The sequence below is a fragment of the Chenopodium quinoa genome, unplaced genomic scaffold (genome assembly GCF_001683475.1).
Source record: "Chenopodium quinoa cultivar QQ74 unplaced genomic scaffold, ASM168347v1, whole genome shotgun sequence".
Classification (NCBI taxonomy): domain Eukaryota; kingdom Viridiplantae; phylum Streptophyta; class Magnoliopsida; order Caryophyllales; family Amaranthaceae; genus Chenopodium; species Chenopodium quinoa.
The window spans coordinates 3,504,968-3,525,435 of NW_018742959.1; the positions used below are offsets into that span (position 1 = coordinate 3,504,968).

At 33.7% G+C, this 20,468-nt stretch overlaps 1 long non-coding RNA gene and 1 pseudogene across 1 annotated transcript; both read right to left on the reverse strand.

Moving 5' to 3' along the window:
- Positions 1 to 2,602: 2,602 nt before the first annotated feature.
- Positions 2,603 to 8,065, reverse strand: LOC110728716 (annotated as a pseudogene).
- An 8,809-nt stretch (positions 8,066 to 16,874) lies between these two features.
- On the reverse strand, positions 16,875 to 19,894 carry LOC110728754. Its single transcript, XR_002512764.1, has 2 exons — positions 19,432 to 19,894; positions 16,875 to 18,739 (listed from the first exon to the last, which is right to left on the reverse strand). It is a non-coding gene; the product is annotated as an uncharacterized LOC110728754 (long non-coding RNA).
- Positions 19,895 to 20,468: the final 574 nt, after the last annotated feature.

Below are 20,468 nucleotides of genomic sequence, written 5' to 3' on the forward strand. Positions count from 1 at the left end.
TTTTTTGCAAATGTTCCAAGACGTAGATAGTTAATTGTGGCAATATTTGGATGGGGCTTGAAAACACCTTTCCAACAATATATTATAAGCCCAATTCCGTTGAATAATAAGGAAGTTATGGCCAAAATACTAAACTGGGTCCGATTTGGTTTTTACATGCGGCCCAATGATCTAGAGGAGAGCCTATTATTAATTATCATTCCTAAAGATATTAGGAGTGATTATAGTTTTCTAGAATACTCTAGAAGGTTCTCTTAAATCCTAATGGAGTTAGGATTGATAATTATGTTTCAAAGTGTATGAAATTGAATAAAACTACTCCTTTTGAGAATCCTTGTTTTGTACGAAATAGAATATAGTCATATACTATTTTAGTGCCTCATAATATTTATCCAAATATTATATGATTGGATAGATATTGAAATTATCTTTCCAATGATATATTATAATATTAAAACCGAGCTATAATGAAAAAGATATAGAAGGAATATGAAACTCTATCCAAAACCGACTCCTTTCCACTATTTCGGCCATATCTTTTTACTTACAAAATATTTAAATCTGGTTCTTATTGGGCTGGAAAGTACACTTCAAGAGCTTTCCAATGACTTATTATATGACTTTTTTGGACTTTTGGATCAAAAGATATGATAAAAACAATATCCGCAAAAACTGTCTTGCATCACCAAACGACAGGCTTGTCGCTTGGCGACAAAGCCTGTCTCCTAGCGAAAATTTCTTCGCCTGGCGACAAGCCCTGTCGTTGGCGACAGAGGCGTGTTTTATTCCTTTTCAAACTCTGATTCTTTTTTATCGATTCCGAACTATTTTCTTATAAATAGGGTCCCTGGACCTCCGTTTTCAATAACCAATTCTAACCAACTCTTAACCAGAATTCTCTAATTCTTCTCTCTCTCTAAGCTAAAGCTTATTCTCTCTCTCCCTCTTTCTAGCCTAACCTTTTACAAACAAAATTCCTCAGTCATTAGCACTAGACACACCTAGCCAAGTTTGAAGTTGCCTTCGCCCTAGACGTGAAAGGTTTGATATTTCTGAGGGTTTGGTCCCAAATTCCTATTTCAATTATTTAATTTAATTGTTTTGATTTTATATTTTCCTTGAAGTTACTAACGTGTGTATTTTGTTATTAGAAAAAGATACGAGACATCCAAGTAAGTAACGTAATTACTTTGTTGATCTTTTGATATAGAAATCATGCGCAGATTATTTCATTAATCCCTAGTATCATGTTAGGGTGTTTTGCTTCCTAGTATCATGTTTAGGGTAATAACTAAAATTTCTAATATCAAGCATGATTAAAATAATGCTTCCTATTTCTTTCTTAATATTATGTTAGTATCATGTTAGGGATAAAGCTTTGGTCTTTATTGTTCAGTGATATGTTAGGGTTGGATATTAATCTTGTTAGTATCATGTCTAGGTTCTTGCTATTATTATGCTTCAACATGATTAAATTAATTGTGGTTATTATTATTATTATTATTATTATTATTATTATTATTATTATTATTATTATTATTATTATTATTATTATTATAATTATTATTATAATTATTATTATTATTATTATTATTATTATTATTATTATTATTATGTTGCTTGATATTTATTTGTTATTGCTTGATCACGCCTTTTATGCATGTTTAAAGGGAATTTGTACTTGTAATCACGCTTAATAAGATAATTAATAATCTTGTTTAGGTTAATTTGATTATAATTCAAGTGATCACCAATAATAGTTTAATTTGTGCATTAATATTCAACTAACATAGACAAACAGGTTTAGGTAAATGTATTAATTGCATGTTAGTCAGAAAGCGCACATGAATATGAGAAGAATAAAGTACAAGTTTATTATTAGGGAAGGTTTAGTTTCTTTTAGATGGGATTTGTACCTTTATCCCCGAACTTCCAGTCTTGGCCCAGACTTATTGGAGTTAACTATTTCTTGGATCGTTAAGGGGTGTAACCTTCACCCTGTGAACTGTTTACAAGTTCCTAAAACCTGTTGACGACTCTTTTGCTCTAGCTTCCTTCCCTTTGAACGCCACCATGCTTAAGTGTATGATCACAGTGAGGTTCAAGTATGGGGTAATGCTTAAAATATGCTTTATAATAAACATGGACCCTCTTTGACCACCATAATCCTTGAACTTTAGAGATCTAGAGCCATGGTTAGGTTACAAACTCATTGCATCAAGTTGTGACTACTTAACTATTTGTTCATCTATTGCTTGTGCATATTTATATGTGATTAAACTAACCATTTGTGTTGACTTGTGTTCATAAATAAAGCTTAAATAAACTAACCAATGACTAAAAAGGAATTTTCTCAATTAATTAATTAATTTGAACTAATAAATATGTCCAATCTCGAGTCATAGTTCCTTTGGTTCAACTCGGATTTTATTCCCGTATCTTGCACAAGCTTCAACTTATTTTGGTCATAGCCGTAGTTCTAGGATGTGTTACATGCCATGTAACCTATGGGTGTGTAGCCCCGGATTAGATTAGGTAAATCACAAAAGTTACTATTAGTTTTCGTTACCTTTAAAATTCTTGCAGTGATTAATTTTTGTAATTATCTTAAAAACGGATGTAGCGTACATGGATTATCTACAAGGAAACGAATGGAAACCCACCCTCCTAGAGGCACTCTAACATTGTTTCTTTCTATAGGTTCAACAAGGTTGTACTTCGTTAGGATCCAAGTTTTAAATCCTTGTTCAACTACAGAGAAGTTATACTCATGAAGGTGAAGTGGGTGGCTCTCTACCCCAAGATTGCTGGTGCTTTGCAGAACCAGCTCAACATTGGTGTTCAATGGAACTGATACCACCTTTGTCCCGTCTATTACATTCATGTTATTAGGTGGAGCGGTGGGAAGATTAGTGGTGAAAACCCTATTCGATTGTCAGAGGAAGTGTGATTATAGGAGACCTTTTGTAGGCATGACAAAAGATACATTGTTAATAGCAGCTATGAACATGGTGCTATTAGTTGGGCCTTGACATGTGTGGGTTTTGAGACATGGATTTGTTCCTAACCCCACTGTGAAGAAGAAGTGCTTGTGAACACTGTTTGGTACATTGGTCGGATATTTGACATTTGCTAGGCTTCTAAGTTTTTTGGTGAATTTGGTTACAAAAGAAGTGTCATTATGTGCTGGAAGGGTGGGCTTGAAGAGAGGAACCTTTTTTTTTATTGAGGTTCATAGCTTTGGTTGGTGGTATTCAAGGATTCCGACAACAGTAGAGTTGCCAAAGTTGTCGTGGAAGGTAGCACAAGGGTAATGAGGCCTTGTCTTGAGGAGGACATTGGTAATTTGCCTAGGACTTATGATAATTGTATCCGATTCAAAGGGCTTAACATAGATAGCATAGACATAAACTGTTGTGAAAATGTGGTTGGCAATGCTAAACAAGAGATCATCATTGATTGTAGCATTAACCAGCCTTAGGAGATAAGTTTTGTCAGGTTGAAGGTTTCTGCACATAAACTTTTGTGATCAGTCACATTTTATATATTCAGTTGAATAAGTCAAGACAAAGTTAAATTTTCCTTGCATATATTTTTAGCTGAGCAATTGTATAATACTATAGAAAGACCATTGATGGTGTAGGCATCTGATACATTTGGACCACACCCCGTTTTTGTCGCTTGGTTAATAGCTGCCTCAATGTCTGCATACCACCATTCTCCTGGTAGGTCACATAAAATTTGATTAATTCCACACAATAATTTATTTTTAGTCATTCTATACAATGTTTAATATTGAAATGTAGCTTACAGTAGAGATGGAAGCATTACCAAAGATAAGAGGAACTTCCGTATAGGGCTGGGAAAATGAGTATGGAACGCCACACTTGGGGAGAAAAATGATTGATCCATGAAGAGTTGATCTTAGCCAAGAAATGTGGGCATGCCACCATAGGGTGCCCCTTTGACCAACAATGGTTAAATTGTATACATAAGTCTGTCATATTTGTATGGGACATTGTGTTATATATGCTGGTCCATCTGCCCATCCACTTCGGAGCTACCTGATCCCATGCTTGTGTACATATTCACACATTAATTTGAAATTGTTTTGATGTCATTTCAAATAATTATATAAAACTTGTAGACGAAAGGATACCAATGGATGGTAATATTGTTTTGGACATGGTTGATAACTTTATTATTGAGTCATTCACCCTCTCGAGCAACAATACGAGGCCCTGGAAACTGCATATTTACTATGACAATGCTCTTGGTGTATCATTATCTTGTCACATTTTTCAGCTTTATCTACAATGTACATAATAATGAAAATGAGAATAGCTTATAAAATAAGTATAATGTCTAAACTGTTTGTAAATTTAATTTTTAAGGTTACTTTATGAAGTTTATTCATGTAAATCAAATGTGTAGTGCTTAGTGATTCCTATGTAAGCTGCATTGGCAATATTGTTGGAAAGGATGTAACAGGAAATGCTAAAAAGGGAAATGATCAATCTGCTAAAGTTATCATTTTTGGCAAACTTGGTCGTTAGGAGACTGTATTTGTGAGTGTACTACCAAATTAAGATTGATAATGGAACTTTAAGGGTTGAACTTATATAGGATACATCTCAGATGATTAGGCAGAAAATTGGATATTGAAATTTTCAGCATTGTGACCAATTTGGTTGTTACATTGTTGGTTTTAGAGTGATTTTGACTCTAGGGTTAATGTTTGTAATTTGGTGATAATTCATAGAGATGTTGTCATTTGCTATGATGGCACCGTTGGAAATATCAACAGTAATTCTATCATTCAATTTGGATATGGGATTGCAAGGTTGTCATTCTAGAGTTTGTTTTCTGCTAAAGAGCCTGTTGGAGTTTTGGCAGCAATTGCCATGTCAATCTTGCTTACAAAGTTGTTCTGGACTTTTTTCCCAATAGTAAATCTTCTTGGGATATGACGATGAAGGTGTTCTTTCATTGTCTGTTTAGTTATTTCTAACAGCAAAATGTTGTCTGTAGATTGTTAATCTAGCTTATTGTGTGTATTTACTTTATGAGTTTCTATTTTAATTCTCAATTCCTAATTTGTTAACAGCTGATTCATCTTACTTGTAGCAGGAAATATTGTTGTGTTGTGCGAACTTCAGGAATGATAATAATGATTGGCGACTTATATTATATCTGAATGGTAGTTGTTATGGTAGGAAGTATTGTCATAAAAATGCATTATTCCTGGTAGAAAATGATTTGAAAAAGGTTAGCCTCAAAGATGCTGCAATTGAGCTATCATCGATTGATTGAGAAAGTTTCTTCTACCACCTTTTTGTGGGTATAAGAATTCTATATGGTGGTGGTATTATAGCTTGTTGAGAAATTTATCTTACCATATCTCTACAGAAATTTTTCCCTTGATGCATCAGTAATTTTCTATAATATGTGATTCAAAATATCAATCATTCATGTATATATGTACTTACAAAATTTAAATGTTAGTTTATTGTGTGTCTTAGTCTTTCTAGTATATTAAAATGAGTAATGCTATGTTCTTGAATGTTTGTTCTTTACAGTCCCTATAAATGCTTTGCATTCCATATATAGTTTATCTGTTTTTATGCTGCTTGAATGCTTATGGAATCACTGCATATAGGTACATGCGCCAAAGCTTCAACCTAAAAGTGGTGAAATGGAAACAGGAATTGTTGGTGATATTGCTCTCAATGCGGTTTGTAGACTTTTAATTGCCTTATTGACTTTGTAAACATTAGTTTTCCTTGTGGAAAGCATTCAATTATGCGATGAATTTTATGTTGTGTAGGGTTTGCTAAAGTCATCATGGATTGTTATGCGTGACATTTTACAAAAATGTGAAGAGCAAGTAAACATGTTACACAAGAAGAAGTAATATGGTTGTTAGTTCAAGGGGATACTTTTGTCTATTAGGTAGGTTTATGTCATGTCTTTTTTTTTTTTTTGTTTTTTTGTTTTTTTGTTTTTTTTTTTTTTGCAGTGTATTGTTTTGCTCGTGATAATATGATGTTATTTATTCATAATTTTTTTTATAGGTAAAATAGTGTATAATAATTTTGAGTCATAATAACAATAATTAGTACAACGCCTTTTCACCTCCTATTTTCTTCATGCTAGTATATTTCATTTGTTCATCAATGTCTTTAGAGCTATCTACATAGGGATTAATTTTAAACAAAAATATGGATCATGTAAAAAGCCTTTTTCCCTTATTTAGAATTCCCTAAATGGTCTGGAAATCAGACACGTTCATGCTCTTGATATCTTATCTACAACAAGGACTTGGATCATCTACATGTTTCTGGTCATTTCTGGTAGTTTGATGCCCACACTCTTTGTTTAAAATAAAGATGTTGCTTGCTCTCCCATTGCTCTATTTGGCTTGATCAGTGCTTCCTTTTCAACAGTTATCTAGGACTGGAAATTATTCAGCAATAAGGTCTTTGTATGTCTTATATGCATTACTCTTCTGCTATGTTGACATATTCACTCTGTGTCAAAATTGCTTAAGTACCAGCAGTTGTTTATAGGAAATTACTAGCTGAACAATAATAGTAGTTGACAAATATGTTCAATAACCGACATTGAATCAGTCATAGAATTATATGAAGCATAATAGGTATATCAAAGATTGTTATTTGCATGACATTGTTGTGTAACTTTTAATAATTTCAAATTATTTAGCAAGAGGTTTATTTTTTTAATTTTGAAGTCTTACATGATAATGATAACATGGCAGTTGACGAGGGGTGAACTAGGTCGTTGAAACTAATCCTCGCTCCCTCGGTCAAACTAAATTTATAAACGCTTAACCAACCTAAATACTAGTATGGATGCAAGTCAAGGGTCGAACCCAAAGGAACGTAATGTTCAAGCGCTCTCAATTATTTGCCTAAGCTAGGTCAAAGACAAAGATAAAGAGAGAACATTAACCAACTACCAAACAAAGAAACCAAACAAATAAAGCACTAGGAACAGGATCAACAAGTAATCATGACAATTGTAGCAACTCGGGAACAATATGCAAATCAATGGTTGCGAAGACTAATGGCAAACACAATCAAAAGAGCTCAACAAGCTATCTCCTAGAGGTCTAAATAGTGCCAACTACGAGAGACACTAACTAAGAACGTCACAAATCAAACTCAATCGACAATTATAAGCTACAAATCAATGGTATGTATCAATGTAGACTCACAATGCAATCTAGCATAATTCTCAAGGCCTAATCGAATTACACACATGCAAATTTCCATTAATCACTTTAATCTCAATAATTAATCAACATAATCCCCAAATTAAGCACAATCAAGCAATCATACAAGTTTCACCCAATCCCTAGCAAACACATCATCATCTAATCAACTAACAACTAAAGAAATCAAGAATCAACAATATATGAAGAACAACTACACTAATGAAGCATCAAACATCGAAATCAATTCAAACTAACAAGAATATTAAACAAAGAAATAAAATGAGATAGAGTTAGAAATGCTCATTGATAATAGAGAAGATCTTCAACACAATTGTCACCATTGAATCTTCAATCTCTCAATCACCATTGAAATTCCTCAATTTCTCTCTCTAAAATCTACTCCTAAACTAACCCTAAAAATAGAGAGAAAAGCTCTCAACTAAGCTAAAATTATGATCTAAATTCAATCTAAATCTCCTTATAAAAATCAGGTTACAAATAGGTATTTATAGGAGGCTCAAAACGAAGACGACCGAAACAGGGACCCTGAGGGGCGCGGCCGCGCCACTGTTCCGTGCGCCCGTGCTCCTTTGGGTTTCTTTGATTTTTCTCGTGGCTTCGTGGGTTCGCTAAGGTCTTTGAGTGAACACGCAATATGATGATGATGAACACTAAGAGTGGAAGTCCAAAAAAGCACTTGCTAGTATGTTCATCACCCCATATCCATAAGAGCACGGCTTGAGAGCGCAAAAGCTAGAACTTGGAGAATCCACTTCTTTGCATCTTGAAATTTCCAATTTCCATGAGTTGATCCATGTAGACACCCATTTTTGTCTCCCCAAAACAAAACCCAGTAATGAATACCTTTCATGTCATTGATTATCGAACAAAGAGAAAGTGTAAAAAGTCTAGTGACGAGGATGTTTTTTTATTAAAATATCTCTTCTTTCTGTTTTTGAAAATATTTCTTTTCTTACCCTATTTTTGAAAAACGTGAGTTCCAGTTTAGTTTGGTCCATAATATGGGTCCAATAATAGTGTGGTTAGATGGGGTTTAAAAAGACCTTTCCAACGATATATTATAAGCCCAATTCCGATGAATAATGAGGAAATTATGGCCAAAATACTAAATGGCCCAAACCGGTTTTTACCTACGGCCCAATGATCATGTGGAGGGTCCAAAGGTATAATTCTACTCCTAAACTAATTAGGATTAATTAGAAGATTCTATAAGTTTCTAAAAGATCTTAATTATCCTTTTTGAAAAGAAAAGATCAAAGAGTTTGAATTTGAATAAAACTTTCCTTTTTTTTTAAATCCTAATTCTATTTGAATTTAAAGATGTTCAAAGACAGTCAGATATTATTTTTGTGCCTCATAATCTTTATCCAAATATTATATGGTTGGATAGATCTTGAAATTATCTTTCCAATGATATATTATAATATTAATTCCGAGCTATAACGAAAAAGATATGAATGGAATATTAAACTCTATCCAAAACTGACACCCTTTCACTATTTCGGCTATATATTTTTTCTACAAAGGATTTTAATCTTATTCCAATTGGGTTGGAAAGTAGAATTCAAGATCTTTCCAACGACATATTATATGCCTTATTTAGACTTTTGGATCAAAAGATATGATAAAAACAAAATCCATAAAAACTGTCTTGCAGCGCCACACGACAGGCCTATCGCGTGGCGACATACTCTGTCGCGCAGCGCTGCACTATTTCGTGCGGCAACAGGGGCTATTGCGGCGACAGCGTCGATTTTTATTGCTCTTCGAACTCTGATTATTTTTTTTATCAAATCCGGACTAATTTTCGTTATAAATAGCTTCCTTAGACCTCATTTTTAAGCATCAACTCTCAACCAAAACTCTCTAATTCTCTTCTCTCTCTAAGCTAAAACTTATTCTTTCTCTCCCACTTTCTAAGCCTAACCTTTTAAAAACACAATTACTCATACATTAGCACTAGATACACCTAGCCAAGTTCGAAGTTGCCTTTCCTCTAGACGTGAAAGGTTGATAATTTCTGAGGGTTTGTTCCCAAATCTTCATTTCAATTATTTAATTTTATTGTTTGTTTTATATTTTCCTTGAAGTTACTAACGTGTGTATTTTGTTAATAGAAAGAGGTACGAGACATCCAAGTAAGTGCTTTAATTGCTTAATTGATATTATGATATAGAAATCATATTTAGGATGTTTTTCCTAGTATCATGTTAGGATGCTTTTCTTAGTATAATGTTTAGGGTGACAACAATAAGTTCCTTATATCAATTATCATTTCTATGATGCTTCCTACTGTCTTTCTTAATATCATGTTAGTATCATGTTAGGATTAAAGCTTTGATATTTAATGTTTAGTGACATGCTAGGGTTTGTTATTAATCTTGTTAGTATCATGCCTAGGATTTTGCTATTATAACGCTTTAACATGATTATTTTAATTATGACTATTATGATTTGGATTATGATTATTATTATTATGTTGCTTGATATATATTTATTGTTATTGCTTGATCACGCCTTTGATGCATGTTTAAATGGAATTTGTACTTGTAATCACTCTTTAAAAGATATTTAATAATCTTGTTTAGGGTTAATTTGATTATAATTCAAGTGAACGCCAATAATAGTATTGTTTGTGCACTAATATTCAACCAACATAGATTAAACAGGTTTAGGGTAAACCTATTGATTGCATGTTAGTCAGAAAGCGCACATGAATACGAGAAGAATAAAGTAGAGGCCTATTATTAGGGTAGGTTCTTTCTCTTTTAGATTGGATTTATACCTTCATCTCCGAACTTCCAGTCATGGTTCAAGACCTATTGGAGTTAACAATCTCTTGGATCGTTAAGGGGTGTAACCTTCACCATGTGAATGGTTTACAAGTTCCTAGAACTTGTTGGCGACTCTTTTGCTCTAGCTTCCTTCCCTTTGGACGCCACCATGCTTAAATGTATGATCACAGTGGGGTTCAAGTTTGGGGTAATGATTGAAATATTCCCTACTGTTTTTGGCGACTCCACTGAGGCGGATTTCTATTTTAATTGCTAAAATTTATTTTGGCAATTATTTAGAATGAGTGCATGAGACTCAAAAAGTTCTAAGTATTTCATGTGCGTAATTTTGATTAACATTATTGTCATATGCATAAAAAAGGATCTCAATTTAAAGACCATCAGTAATGAGTAAAAAACATAGGATTTTTACATGTAGGAAATTTGAGGAACATCTTTCACAACTAGAACCGAAATAATGCTGCGAAAAAATGGAAAATTTTACGAACACAGAAAGCTGATGAGGCATGTAGGAAATGGCGTCTAGCAAACAAAGCCATTCGCCAAAGATATGGCTCTATCACCGAGCGACAATTCTTTCGCCAAGCGACATGGCTATATTACGGCGATAGTCTCTGTTGGTTGGCGCTGTGTTTTTCCAATATCGAGCCAGAAATATGAGTTCTAATTTCGACAAGTTCTAGCACTGTAGGCTCGATTCTACTTCCTAATTGAGTTTTTCTCACTTTTATGAAAACCATATGTGTTCTACATATGAACATAACCCTCTATGAATTCATGCTCCATCTACCTGATTGAACGCTCTAAGCAACAAAGGGTACATCCGAGAATGTTGAATTCACCAAACCATGGAAGAGAGTTTAACTCGCGGGGTCCCATCCACACGCACCAATCCTTCCAAAGGTAAGGCTTCCGCGCGGTGCATCCGGAATCATAGCCATGGACCCTCTTTGACTAACCCATATCTTGAACTTTAGATAAGTAGAGCCATGGTTAGGTTGCAAACTTATTGCATCATGTTGTGACTACTTGACTACTTGTGCATTATTTGCTGGTGCGTACTTACATGTGATTAAACTAATCGTTTGGTTTAACTAGTAATTATGAAATGCTTAAATAAACTAACCAAAGACTAAAGGACTTTGTTTAATTAATATCTTAATGAATTTGAACTAATAAATATGTCTAAAATCGAGTCATAGTTCCTTTGAGTCAACCCGGATTTTTATTCTCGTATACTGTACAAGCGTCAACTTGTTTTGGTCATAGCCGGAGTTCTAGGAATAACTAAGAGTAGTAACACCTATGGATCTGTAGCCCCAAGTTTTATCTTTAATGTGGCATTGATTTCGTCCCTATCAAAGTCACAGATAAAAAGTTATGACTAAAATACTACAACCTGTCCAGTTTAGTGCATATACATGAAGTCTTAACTTAGTCTTTACTTGAGTCTAGTCACATAGTCTAGCCACATGTTCATGACACGAGTCTTAACATGTCACCTACACTCACTAGTCGTAGCACACACTTTGTGTATATGTCACCAAGACCATGTCTTAGGTTCATGTATGAGTCGGTTTTTTCTGTCATTTGAGTTGGGGGTACATTCTATTCCTAATTTTTTCATATCTCTCCATCTACATTATCTTTCCATTCTCTACATGCTTTCTCCATATCACAATCTTCATTCTTCCTACCTTCCTCCTTCCATGCATGTTGAATCAAGTTTGAGTCACGTGATTGACAAAAAAAAAAAAATGAGGTAATGATGAAACAAATGCACAAGGCAAGCTTCTCACCAATATTTCATGCTTTCTTCTTCTTCTTCTTTTTTTTTTTCAAACCCTTTCCCCAATAAATCTAGCATAGGCACCCTTCATCCTCCTTGAATTTATTTCTTAGAGTTTGATTTTTACCCTTCACTTTTTAAATAAAATGAGCATTTATTTCATTACATATGATCATTGCATTGCAAAAAAAAAAAAAAAAAAAAAAAATATAGTCGAACTAAGAACAAGGTATACAAATGATTTGAGGCAACCCTTGTAGCCACATTATATCACCTTTCATCCTTCAAATATGCAATCCTTTTTTGATAAACCACTTTGAGGCTCGTCTAACGATAGACCTTTTTATTTTTCAACCCATATCTAGCGATGGGATGGTGTGCAACTTATGCAATTTTAAATTTCACAAAAAGCTTGAGTGACTTCAAAAGATTAAAATAGAAAAAAAATAAGCAATAAAAAAATATAATAACAGTGTACAAAAGGGCAAGTGTTCCAATGTCATTGACATGAACATGTCTTTGATAAGAACACGTCTCAGATTGCGTCTCTTATCGAGTGCTCGGTACCGTGCCTGAGAAACATGAATGCCAAGTGAGTAATAGACTGCATGATCGGGATGACCCACACTTATAAAATAAAATAAATGCTTAAGCAAAAGAGAGCTAAAAAAGAGATTCAAATGCAAGGTTTCACACCTTGGGGGCTTATCGAGGGTCTTGAGCCTTTATCCCCTTCTTCTTCAAACCTTAGCCTAACCACCCTTAAAAGAACTCTTTGAGGTATGCACACACTTGTGCAAGGTTCGGCTAGAGCTACGTTCGGCCTGATTCCGAACGAATACGTAGGCAACCTCACATCAAGGTGCGACTGTAATAAAAATACATTCATATTTACATTCATAATTGATCATATCTAGGAATCTCCTATGCTTATCCCTATCCACTTAGAGCTAGACTTGGGGGCTTGATCCCTACATTATTAATTTACCTAGCCTAAATAGTCACCATCATTTGATTCTTCTTGAAATAATATTTTCCCACACACTTAGCTCTTGCGGCCTAACCTTAGTGTCACTTTCACACAGTGCACAGATACATGATCAAATAGTCTTTCCCTAAGGAACCCTTTCTTATGAAATATTATCCCAACATTGAAGCATACTTCGTCATAAAAAAATCACTCGTCATTCATCATTGCATCACAAAATACGAAGTGCTTAACCTCCGTGTCTAAGTTACCCAAATACTTTCATCATGGAGTCAACAATTGAGATACCCTTGGATGAATTAATCCTTGCACAACATTTGACTAAGCTTATTCCACATGCACCATCAACACTTCGATTCTTTTTCGCGTCTTTCTTTTTTGGGAGAAAGTCTGTACCCTCCACAAAAATGACGAAATTTTTTTGCTTTTTTGCATTTTGAGTCAAGCACATCACAATACAATCCACACACGAGTTATGAGTCACACGTGACAATTTACCTTGGGTAACCCTCAAGTCAATCAGTCACCTTAAGTCAACCTCAAGACAGTCAATCACCTTAGGTCAACCCTAAGAAAAAAAACATCAAGCCTTAGGTCAACCCTAAGAAAAGCACCAGCAAAGTCTTTTGTCAATCTTTTGGTTTTTACAGGATACAATGATTCAGCAAAGCACCAGTTCGTAGCCAACCAATGATCACAACAAACATTCAAGTATCAAAGCTCTATTGTTCAGAGATGCGTGGACAGTCCTTTCACACTCTTTTGTTAAGAGATGCGTGGACATATCATCAAAGCTCTATTGTTCAGAGACGCAGGGACAATCCTTTCAAGCTCTTTTGTTCAAAGGCGAGTGGACATATCATCAAAGCTATATTGTTCAGAGACGCGTGGACATATCAGCAAGCTATATTGTTCAGAGACGCGTGGACATATCATCAAGCTCTTTGTTCAGAGACACGTGGACATCTCATCAGCACCTCTTTTGTTAAAAGACGCGTGGACATATCATCAAAGCTCTTTTGTTCAGAGACGAGTAAACATCCCTAAAAACTTCTCAGAGACGCGTGGGCATATCATTCAAAGCTTTTTGTTCAGAGACGCGTGGAGATATCAAAAAGCTCTTTCACTCAGAGACGCGTGGGCATATCATTCAAAGATCTTTTGTTCAGAGATGCGTGGACATAATAAACAAAAGAAGCTCTTTTGTTCAAAGACGAGTGAACATCAACAGCGGCAAAGCACGACCACAACATCAAAACAACAAGATGGCGTTCCCAAGCTTGTGGAAGGTTGTCACAACATCAAATGCGACAAATCGGTTACTATCAGAGACGTGTGCTAGACGGTGCAAGATACATGTTTCTTAACTCTTTTATCTGTTTTAACTAACGCTAGTTTGCAGGTATCAACATTAAAAGAATGATTTAGGATCGCAGAACGTTCTGAATCATTCTCCGTCCCTATCGATACTTTGACTTTTGTTTTCAAAACATAAGTTTCTCCAAACTCAGTCAAAGTGGAGGCTTCCGCAGACACACATTTGTGTCTCCCCAAAACCAAACCAAGTAATGAATAACTTTCATGTCATTGATTATTGAACAAAGAGAAATTGTAAAAAGTCTAGTGATAAGGATGTTTTTTTATTAAAATATCTCTTCTTTCTATTTTTGAAAATATTTCTTTTCTTACCCTATTTATGAAAAACGTGCATTCTTGTTTAGTTTGGTCCATGATATGGGTCCAATAATAGTGTAGTTGGATGAGGTTTGAAAAGACCTTTCCAACGATATATTATAAGCTCAATTCCGATGAATAATGAGGAAGTTATGGCCAATATACTAAACTAGGCCCAAACCAGTTTTTACCTACGGCCCAATGATCATGTGGAGGGTCCAAAAGGTATAATTCTACTCCTAAAATAATTAAGATTAATTAAAAGCTTCTATAAGTTTCTAAAAGATCTTAATTATCCTTTTTGAAAACATAAGATCAAAGAGTTTGAAATTGAATAAAACTTTCCTTTTTTTTAATCCTAATTCTATTCGAATTTAAAGATGTCCAAAGACAGTCAGGTATTATTTTTATGCTTCATAATCTTTATCCAAATATTATATGGTTGGATAGATCTTGAAATTATCTTTCCAATGATATATTATAATATTAATTCCGAGCTATAACGAAAAAGATATGAATGGAATATGAAACTCTATCCAAAACTGACACCCTTCCACTATTTCGGCCATATATTTTTATCTAAATAATATTTTAATCTCTTTACAATAGGGTTAAAAATTAGAATTCATGAGCTTTCCAAAAACATATTATATGCCTTATTTGGACTTCTGGATAAAAAGATATGATAAAAACAAAATCCGCAAAAACCGTCTTGCAGCGCCGGACGACAAGCATGTCACGTGACGACAGACTCTGTCGCGCGGTGCTGCACTCTTTCTCGCGGCGACAGGGGCTATTGCGGTGACATCGTCTAGTTTTATTCCTCTTCGAACTCTGATTTTTTTTTTTAACAAATCCGGACTGATTTTTGTTATAAATAGCGTCCTTAGACCTCCGTTTTTTAGCATCAAGTCTCAACCAAAATTCTCTAATTTTTTTCTCTCTCTATGCTGAAGCTTATTCTCTCTCTCTCTTTCTTTCTAAGCCTAGTCTTTTACAAACACATTTCCTCATACATTAGCACTAGATACACCTAGTCAAGTTCGAAGTTGCCTTCTCGCTAGACGTGAAAGGTTGATATTTTCTGAGGGTTTTTTCCCAAATCTCTATTTCAATTATTTAATTTAATTATTTGTTTTATATTTTCCCTGAAGTTACTAACGTGTGTATTTTGTTATTATAAAGAGGTATAAGGCATCCAAGTAAGTGCTTTAATTGCTTAATTGATATTATGATATAGAAATCATGTTTGGGATGTTTTTCCTAGTATCATGTTAGGATGCTTTTCTTAGTATGATGTTTAGGGTGACAACAATAAGTTCCTTATATCAATTATCATTTCTATGATGCTTCCTACAGTGTTTCTTAATATCATGTTAGTATCATGTTAGGATTAAAGCTTTGATTTTTAATGTTTAGTGACATGCTAGGGTTTGTTATTAATCTTGTTAGTGTCATGCCTAGGATCTTGCTATTATTATGCTTTAACATAATTATTTTAATTATGATTATTATGATTTGGATTATGATTATTATTATTATGTTGCTTGATATATATTATTGTTATTGTTTGATCACGCCTTTTATGCATGTTTAAAGGGAATTTGTACTTGTAATCACTCATAATAAGATATTATTTAATAATCTTGTTTATGGTTAATTTGATTATAATATAAGTGATCGCCAATAATAGTTTTGTTTGTTCATTAACATTCAACCAACATAGATTAAACAGGCACTATTACAAAACTAATCTTAAGTAACACCTATAATGTGTTACATAAAGTAGTAAAAGTGCTATTTTAGACAATAAGTAACACTTTATTGGGTGATATTTTTGCCCATGTTACCTTAGGTCTTATGTAATACTTTAGGTGTTGCATGGTAACAGTTTCAACAGTGATACTATAAACCCTCTTATGTAACATTTTTTATATTATTAGTATCATTTTTAAAGTGTTACTTTTTATTTCTTAGGTAACACTTACTTGCCTTGGTAACATTTTTCAATCATATAGTAACACTTTATCTGACATTATGTATCATTTTTCGAACAAATGTAACAGCTTATTGATTATTAGGTAACATTTTTCACTCATTTTTTTTTATATATTGTAGCACTTTAGTTGAGATTATGTATCACATTTTACAAAATAATGTTACACCTTATTAATTAATAGGTAACATTTATTATTAATATGTAACTTTTTTCTTTTTCTTAAATATAAAAATAATATTAACATGTACAACAAATATGAATGTGAAATTAACGCATATAGTAGACAATAATTTGAATTGATAAATTTTCATAATTTATTTAAAAAGAATCCATAAACACCAATTTTTTGTTTGCCTAGAAGTAACAGCAGCTAGCAGCAACTTGCAATAACATTAATCAGCAGTACGAGGCCAACAGGTAGTAGTAGCAACAAACATCAGTAGCAACAAGCATCAATAACAGCATTAGACGTCAGTACCAATAGCAGCAATAACAGTAACATTAGCATCTACATACATGCAAACATGTTTTTTTTGGGCTCTATAGCATAACGAAAGTATTTCTTTCCATCATTTTTGAACTTCCAATGCTCTAACTCATGGTATCTCACTCCCCTGCTCATACATGGATGAGAATTAGTAAATATAATTAGAATTTTAAAAAGTATAAACTAATAGTCTAGTAGTAAATGAAATGTACTTTTGAGAGGGACACGAACCTCAGGCTCTTAGCTCAGCCAACATTATTGAGATGCTCATTTCTTTTCACATGCTCGTACACCCTAAGGCTCTCAGCTCAGGTGAACATTATACAAAAGAGCTGAAATATGCATTCTACGTGGTTTTGGCTTAGATGCACTCTTTTGTTTTATACCATGCCATAAAAGTGTCTATGTGTTTAGCATGATAAGATTTTAATGATTAGTGGCATACTAATTATAGATGGCTACGAGTTCAAGATAAATGCCTAACGTATCACTAACATAGTGACACCTATTGACTCATGGGTCCACAATAACTCTAACAACTAGCAACATCACAGTGATCCTATATGATTTAGCTACTATCTAGAGTACTATTACACATGATGATTATATGGACAAAACTAAAATGCGGCTCTTATAACTAAGATGAACAGGAAAGACACACTAATATAGTGAGATTTAGATAAATCACATGCCTTGCGAGCACTAAATTAATGCATATCTTAAATACTCATTCAAACTTTAGTCATTGCATAACTCTTATAAGTACCACTTCACAATAAAGTAGACTATCGTGCTAATTTGCTAGTCCTTAGCTTGTACAACCGAGAGCTTGACTAGAAGTAATTGATAATGTAGCTAGGAGAAAGAGATAAATAGAGTATTAAAACAGAGTTTTCTGACTGAAGTAGAAGCTAAACTTATCTAACACTTTAAATCCAAATATAAAATCACGCAAAATCCAGAAGAAAAAAAAAAAGAGTGAATTGCAAAAAATTAGCCAAATAATCATCTTAACACTCACAAAATTAAAACTTGGAAAATATAATCAATTTCTTTTACTCACCGTTTCAAACATTCTCACTAGCCCATAGTCCATCCAAACCCTTGACCAAAAGAAAAAAGCAGACAATGGGAAATTCTAGAATGAAAAGCATGATTCATAAAGCTCAAAATATAAGACAGTTTAGGTTTGAAAGAAAACGAGCTATATAAAGAATAAGTACAATTCAGGGTATGTATGCAACCACTATACAATCAATTTGGAGTTATAAGGTAAAAGATTCCTCACACCAGGACAACTGGACAAGCATGGAACTATAATTAGACTATAAAATTCACAATTTCTAGAAGTACTTACCTGTCATAAACATATATACAACAAACAAGTAAGTGATGCTCTCTATATTCAAAGGGAGGGGGTGTGGGGTAATTTAAGTATGGAGTCATCTTTGTTTGAATTAGTTAAACTAAATGCTATTTTCTACTTTCCTTGATCATAAAAGTTTTTATTACGAATTCAACTGTGAGAGGTGATTACACATTAATGGCATGAAGACAGAACAATTATCCACATTTAAACTCTTACCTCCAAAATTTATTTCTCAACAATCCACTGTAAGTAAGGGCACGATGAACCAACCAAAAAGATAAGCTATTGCATAATCATATTTGCAGCCTCTGTCTTGCCTACTCCACTCTTGTAACTAACTAATATGGATTTGCTTGCATTAAGTTTCATTCATCAATGTCCTATAAAATGAAATGTGAGTCTAAGGAAAAACCTTGTTTGCAAAAATCTCATTACTCCATTTATATCAGATAGAGAATTGACATCTTTCAATGATAACAAAAAAGTCATAAGTCCATAATTTATGAAATTATATCAGAAATTCTTCTCAATTTTCCAGAATTAAAATTCAATAAATCAATGTGGATATTCAGCCATCACTTAATTCAACTAACATCATCAAAGCCTTACAAAATTGAAGCTACAATGTGAATTAACTCAAACAAATATAATTAACCCGATTCCATGATTATAGCTTAATATTAAAAAAAAAAAAATAGCAATCCTAGGAGTGGTGGTTTTGGCAGTAGCAAGAATAGCGACATGCAATAGCTTGAATATCAAATACCATTCCTCCGATTATAACTGGCTTATGAGGATTAAATTAAGAATAGAAAATTTTAAATTTAAATTGGTTAGATTAGTCAACAAAGATAAAATTACAAGGTAAATCAAATCAGCAATAATCGCAAAAAAAGAAAAAACAAAAATCCCAAATTCATCAAAATACTTCGAGCAATTAAGATTTATGCAAAATTCAGGATGATAATAGTGAAATTAAACATGTTAATAGGCAAATTCAACATCAAATTAAGTTAAATTTAACTAACATAAATTCCTATTGATAATGGAAGGGAGGGGGAATAAAACTAACCCTGACCCAAACTTTAAGGTGGAAGCCATTGAAAATGGAAGCCAGATGGGGCCAATCGCTGTCTTTGGAGGTGGCAATCATCGCTATCTCTTCAACTAGGACCACAGAGTGTTGCATACGTCTTTGGGTTAGAGCACAGGTTGCGAAGGAGGCTGCGGTGGACGGGGGCTACAGAGGAGCACTGAGAACAAAAAGGGGGTAGCAGTGAAAAGGAGGTGTCGAGGTGCAAATTTAAGAGAAAGTAAAAGCTTAATGGAGAAACCGATAAATACGAGGGAGGAAGAGAGCAAGTTATGACTTGTAAAACTGTGAGGGTCTTTTAATAAAAAAAAAATTATCAAATTATGTTTTACAACCAATTTCTACCTAGTATATATTGAAGTGTTACAACCAAGTACTACCTAATATTAAAGTGTTACTATAAAGTGTTATCTAACATTAAAGTGTTACAAAAAATGTTACCTAATACCACAATGTTACATAAGTGTTACTTAAAAATCAAACAATCATGAAATTTGTATAGTGTTACCAATGGATGTTACTTAAGCCCAACTTTGTAGTAATGAGGGTAAATTTATTGATTGCATGTTAGTGAGAAAGTGCACATGAATATGAGAAGAATAAAGTAGAGGCCTATTATTAGGGCAGGTTCTTTCTCTTTTAGATTAAATTTATACCTTAATCCTCGAACTTTCCAGTCATGGTTCCAGACCTATTGGAGATAACGATCTTTTGGATCGTTAAGGGGTGTAAACTTCACCATGTGAACGGTTTACAAGTTCCTAACACTTGTTGGCGACTCTTTTGCTCTAGCTTTCTTCCCTTTGGACGCCACCATGATTAAATGTATGATCACAATGGGATTCAAGTTTGGGATAATGCTTGAAATATTCCCTACACTCCAAAAGCATCTTCCTCCTTAGTAAAATCACCAATATCAAGACCCGGACCTCGTACAATGCCTACAACCACAAAAATAGAGCAAATAAAGGAGAAAATAGTAGAAAAACCGGCAAAATGCACAAAAGCTACAAAAT